Genomic DNA, 6852 nt, shown 5'->3' on the forward strand with positions numbered 1-6852 from the left:
AGAAAAAAAAGACTCTTTTATAGAGTTCTTAGAGTGGAAGAACTTGAGAAAACCTTGGATTGAAGGCTTCTCGTTGTATCTTGAATTTTTGACATGGAATTTTTAGGGTTCTTGATGAATAAGAGGAACCCTAGGTGAGTTTTCATAGAATTTTGAATGTTTAGATTGATAATTATGAAAGGAAAACTAGTCAGTTGAATGATATACTCCTTTAAAACACCCAAAAAAGTCTTTGAATAGGGCTAAAAATCTTGGAAAAGGACCAAAATAACCCTGGAACACGTGCATCAAGTTTTTGAAAAACAATCACAGAAGGCTCCACGATCCGTGGAACATTGTACCATCTGTAGTGGAGGCCGTAAAATAGGTCTTGCCTGTCAGCGCTTCACTGAAACAGGCATAACTTTTTACTCTGAACTCTAGTTAATGCAAACTTGGTGGAGTTGGAAATAAGACTCATAAACCTTTAATGTGATAGGTTATTGGCCACCTAACTTTTTATAAAGATATTATCATTTGAAGTTCACCCAAGTAAATTCTTATATCAAAACTCAACGATAAGGAAGCTTTCAACTCTACTTTGTGGCAGAGGGTTCTTATGACCTTAATTAATCTCCAAATATGTTCCCACACTAAATAATTGACCTTAACATTTAAGCACAATTTAAGAATCACCTGGTAGGACCTTATATGCATATAAAGAATGGTTCAACTCTTAGCTTAGAAATTTTTGGGGTGTTACAAGTAACTCTGAACACCAGGAGCTCATACTATTCTTCGAACACCCAAAGGGCTCTGCATGAACTCCAAATCAATAGAGAGAACTCATACTATGATATGCAGAGTGCATAAGTATAGTATGAGCACCAACAAGCGGAACTCAATAGTCATCAACAATCTAAGCTCCAAAGATAATACAAATATAAATAACAAGTAGTAAGCAAGGTACAACACAAGTAATTAAATAGGATATATACTATGCTAGACATGGAATAAGGAAAAGAAACATAACACAAAGAATAGGGAACTGAGTAAAGAACGAACTGGGAAACAGAAGCCAACAACCTATTCACAAGCAAATTAGGATTCATGAGTCGTCTACCCGGGTCCAGGAGGGCTAACATCCATAATAACTAGACCACAACCTATCAACTAACAGATCAATATCACAAGTATACAAAATATCATCAAACAATAGCCTAACTGGACCCCATAACTCCAAAAGGTACAGGCAACAAACATAACCTAACCGCCCCATAAAATCGAAGGGCGCAAACAATAATCAATTATACTAGTGCTAGGTGATGAATATCAATGCAGGATTTGCAGTAGAACCATTAGTAACCATAAGTAAACAAGTGTATACACCTACCCTCTGTCCTGATTAGCGAGGTAGGACTCGTGCATCTCCATCTTCCTATACAATGGAACACACTACTAGAAGGACTCACAAGGGACACATGATGCCCGTATACACTACCTGGGTCCAAACTAGGTCTTACAACAAGTCCTCTCCATTGCAGTACAATAGGTATAAGTAGCCAAACCATGTCGGAAAGGACATCGACGTGTCGTCTAGTGAAGTAAAAAATGAGTGCATCCCAGATGCCTCTAATGTTTCAAGTAGAAATGAATCACATCCTCAACGCCTCGTAAAAATCTCAAAAATAAATTTATCAAAATGACACAAGTGGTGCGACATTCATTAAAACGAGTTTAGAATAGTAACCAAGTGAAAATATCCCTTCTCCCTAAATGATAATGATGCAAAAGTGCATGAACCTGCATCGTACTACAAAACACATGAGAATGAACAATCAATGGAATGCATGGCATCACCAACATTCTAACAAGGTATTCACAATTAGAAATATAATACCAAACCTACCACACTACCACGGTGGAGAGTACTAACCTGGAATCCATCTGGTCCCTGACCACGGCCTGGGGCCAATAATATAACACAATCTAAATAAGTTATAACAAGCCTACCCCTAATCAATGAGAGAAGAAGTCAAGAAGAGCTTCTAAATCAACAAAGGGAGAAAAAAACAACTCAAAGAACAACACCTTACCCATACACACCACTATGGTTTACAACTGAGCACTACTAAAGCAAACCTATGTCTATAACGAGCCACTAAGGTCTCAAGTACTAACACAAGATAAATGACCTAATACAATCCCTATAGGGAGCAACTTATAACTACAAGGGCGAAAAAATACATCTAAAGATCAACCCCAACCTAATGCCACAAGAATCAATCCTAACATGGCTAAACATGCTAAGGCAAACTACAAGGCTAAACTAAGGTCCTTGTCACCCACAATAAGCCCAATGTTCCTACATGAATCAATAAAAGGTAGAATAATAGAAAGAGGTCTAAAACCTAACAAATATGGTACTAAATCACATGTGATTCATACTAAACATTATCTAAGATGCCAAATTAAAAAAAAAATAGACCAAAGCCTACCTCAAAGCTTATCATGCATGGTCTGAATCCACCGCACAAGAGTTATCCACTTTCGAAATGCCTGTGAACAATACTGCACTACCAAATTATTGATTACCACATAAATAAGGACATTTAGACACTAAAATCCCTATAATTAGAGAAGGACTCAAAAATTGAGTCAAAATGGAAATGTGGGACCCACACTGAAAATCCTAAAATTGACTCCATCAAAATTTCCTAATCGGCCTATTGAGCATGTGTCCTGAAATGGGACACAATTTGATGCCCAGAACACCCTAAACAAGAACATGAAATTTAATTCAACATTAAAGAGATATGGGAGCCCCTTTGAGGAAAGAACTACCTAGAAATGATGCTCCCCTCTCTTCCCTGAACACTTTGATATGTAGCCACATCAATACTAGATGAAACGCAACTTGAATCACCCAAACTAGAGCACCCTAGCTTAACTTATCCATGTTTGAATATTGGAAGAAACGCTGAAAAATGGGTTGAAATAGAAGATATAACATCAGTGATGACCGCTAAAGCGGTCAAGTGTCCGCTAACGCGGTCACAGCTAATGTGGCCAGCTCGCCACAAAAGTGGCCTAACTCCAAAAGGCACCTGTCGTAAAAATGGCGTCCAGGCCACAAGCATAGCTAGTCGGCAACTAAAACGGCCTCCTCTCCTTCAAGGCTTGTCGCTAAAGTGCCTCATAGGTGGCTAACACGGTTGCTGCAAAAGCGGTAAAGGGCAAGAAAGCTCCAAACTTTGAATGGGCCTTGGAACTCATTTGAGGTGTAAACAACACAAACCAAATGTGCTACCCACTTTGAAATGACATTCCAGACTCAATGGAACCATCTAAACATCTATCTAAGGTCGTCATAATGAAAAATGGGTCTCACACCCAAGTTACATTTTAAGCCAAAATCCACAATAGGGCTGAAATGAGACTAAAAGCCTCGGAATCTACATGAAAGGTCACTCTAAACTCAAATCCATGTTTCAAAGCTAACAGAACTGTTTGAATTTCATTCTGAGGCTGTTTTCCAAGAGTTTTGATCAAAAACAACCGTATAAACTCTAGAAGTTCCAAAACATTGAAACTTGCATAAAACTCAAATGATCGACCCAACAACCGAATTATTATTCCAAAAGTCAGTAATGACTTGGGATAGCTATAGGAAATCTTTAAATGCTGAATCGATAAAAAATGGAGGAACTAATCTGGAGGGTCAGTACATTCAACTCACCAAGGCATGAATCCAGTGAAAGTGTATCAAGGTGAACATCTAGAAACATTGCACCTACAAGTGCTTCAACATCACCAAGGCATGAAGCAAGTGCAAGTGTATCAAGAGGTGCACCTAGAACCATTGCACCTATTTCTAACAAAAGACCAAGTGCATCAAGATCACCAAGGCATAGTGCAAGTGCAAGGGGTGCTGGCCTATCATCAAGAACTAGGAGTGGTAGAGGAAGAGGTAGGGGAATGGGAAGTGGAGAGAGAGGCATTAATCATCCACTTTAAAGTTGGTTTACATGTTCTGAAGACAGTACAACACATGTTCTAGGACAAAATGCAAATGTTGCACCAATGGAAAGTGCTACTGCGAGGAAAGGAAAGGGTGTTGGAAACACAACCCAATTTAAAAGGCCAAGAGTAACTGGAATGGGTATGTTTCAAACTGAGAATGATTTCACAACTTTCAATGTAAGTATTGTGATGCATTCATAATGTTTGTTCTATAATAACTTGATAATGTTTGTTCTCTAATAACTTTAATTCTCTAAAACTTTTGTAGCTTGGAATACCAAGTAACATAATATTATGGACTGGACCAAAACGAGTCTTTAAATCTGTATAGTTGTAACTGGAGTTATTGGTTTCAAACCAACAAGTGGATTAAAGTGGAAAAGAAAATCAAGCAATCACAAAAAGAAGGCTTCAGCAGATTAGAGATCAATCACAGCTTTCAAACTCGAATACTTCCTCTTCTTCACAACCTCGAGACTCATGGAAACAATAATGTTGATATCAGTGGTGTTTGTTTAGTACTATTTTGGTGCCACTAAGATACTATTTTGTTTCTTGTTTGAAGGAGAAACAACTATTTTCTATTTTTTGTTATATGTATGAAATAGTACTGAAATTATAGTATTTATGCAATGTTGAAGCTTTGTTTTGCTTTTTAGTTCACTTTCAGAATCGAAGTTGTTTTTGTTGGCCTACAATTATGAGTTGTGTTGTTTCTGTGAAGCTTTGTTTTTGTTTTAGTAGTATTGTTAGTTGCCAATTTTTATAATTTCAAGTTTGGTAGAACTCTTAAACTCAATGAATCATTCGTTTCTAGAAAAGAGCATAAAAGTAAAAAAAATTCAGACACAAGTAAATTCAAATTTTCATTATGCTAGATCAAATTAAGGTATTCAATACCACACAAAATTATGCTCTATTACATATCTTACTATGACAATTTCATTTGATTTCTCTTCAACTTACATACTTGGATTAGAAACTAACAAATATAACAAAGACACAAAACTTCAAACATCAAAGGAATTTGCCAAAAAATCGACAACTTCTTTTCTTCTTTTTCATCCCTTACATTTTCATATGATTCTCTTTCAAATCACAAATTTCTTTTACATTGCCATGCTTCTTTTTTTGAATTGATGTTGGGATTTTCATACCGAATTTGAAGACTTTCAACTTCATCCAAAAAAAAATTATGTTTTCGAATGTTCAATATCCAATGTCCATTGAACTCATGTTGGAATTATCAAGTTGTTCCAATTGCATCTGAATACACTCGTATTGTTCTTCTAACTCCTTAATCTTTTTCACCAATATTGGAAGAATAAATTGAGAACTTTCGTCAACTCTCTCCATCAAAAAATTTGCAATTCATGGCCTCATTGTGAGGACAAGACCAAAATCTACTTCTCAGAATGCGATCGAACCAAGAGGTCTATATTTTCAATAAGATTCCATACTTGCATCGCACTTCAACATTGATCATATTCTCATCCATACACAACTTATTCAACTCAGATTTTTTCATTCCTTACCTAACATTTATGCATAAAAATTGTGAAAGAAATTTTAAATCAGAACTAATAATCAACATAAAAAGGTATACGTATAAAGAATATACACAAAAATAACTAACATTCACGAATCAATGAGCAATTTGTGTCTAATTAAAAGCAATATCAATTAAAATTTAAACTCATATATAAATGATAGGGGACCCAAGAAGATTATGAGCATCAATAGCAAAAAGTTATAAGAAAGTTCATCCAAACTCATGTAAGTGAATTTGATCAGGCTTATTTTACATCATCAATAAGCACAAACCATAAATCATAAACCTCTAAATAGAACTACTGGGGGGGAATACGGGCAACTATGTCACGACCTTAGTCCTCTACTAAGCACATTGCATGGCACTTAACAACTCGATCACGAATCTTTCACGATCTTGCAAGCTCAAGTAAGCCTTTTAAATACTGAGGGTGTGTTTAGTATGAAGGAAACTGTTTTCCATGGAAAATGTTTTCCTAGAAAATGTTTTCTTGGACAACAAAATGGATTTCTAACTTATTTTCTCATGTTTGGTTGGTGAGTTGAAAATATTTTATGGAAAATATTTTTTTATGTTTGTTGGTGAATGAAAAATATATTTTAGAAAATATTTTTTATTTTTGGCTTGAGACTAAAAATTACTCTTTAGGAAAATAATTTTTGATCCAAAAATCAACCCCGATAATTGATCTAGGACCCACTCCGACACCCAAACTAGGACAAGACCCAGATGACGGTTCTAAAATCCGACCCTGAGATCTGACCCAGACTTTCGACCCAAGATATGACCCATGAAATTTTTTTCAAAAACAATTTTTTAAAAAAAAATTGACGGGGTCGCGAGTGTGGGGGGTGGGCTGGAATAAAAAATGATTTTTTTTCTAAAAATTTGAAATATTTTTCAAAATCAATTTTCTTTAATATTTTTTTTGATGGGGAGACCTGTGTAGTGGGAGGGGGTAGGGTAGGGGTGGGAGGTAGCAGGGGAGGAGGGGTAGGGGTGGTGTAAATATGAATTTTTTTAAAATTTGAAATATTTTCCAAACAAAAGTTTTTTTTTAAAAAAATGACGGGGACAGCCTGGGTGTGTTGGGGGGGAGAGGTGTCACGCCCCAAGCTACACCCAAGACGCGGACACGGGACCTAGGACCACAAGTGATCCCAAGCTAACCCTACTGGCATGATCATGAGCATACTAAATATAATCTGAATAATAGAAACTGCGCGGAAGCTAAATCACAAATAAATCTGAAAGATGGGGAATACCCATATACTATAACTGAGATATATGAAAACTGA

The 6852-nt window shown here is 36.3% G+C and overlaps 1 long non-coding RNA gene across 1 annotated transcript in view; it reads right to left on the reverse strand.

The window, feature by feature from the left end:
• Positions 1-4914: 4914 nt before the first annotated feature.
• The window catches only part of LOC107063193 (uncharacterized), a 17470-nt gene continuing 15532 nt past the window's right edge, over positions 4915-6852 (reverse strand). The window contains exon 4 of the long non-coding RNA XR_001475134.1: positions 4915-5537. This is a non-coding gene — a long non-coding RNA (uncharacterized lncRNA). The remainder of the gene's footprint in view (positions 5538-6852) is intronic.

This window comes from Solanum tuberosum, unplaced genomic scaffold, assembly GCF_000226075.1.
Source record: "Solanum tuberosum cultivar DM 1-3 516 R44 unplaced genomic scaffold, SolTub_3.0 scf00016, whole genome shotgun sequence".
Classification (NCBI taxonomy): Eukaryota; Viridiplantae; Streptophyta; class Magnoliopsida; order Solanales; family Solanaceae; genus Solanum; species Solanum tuberosum.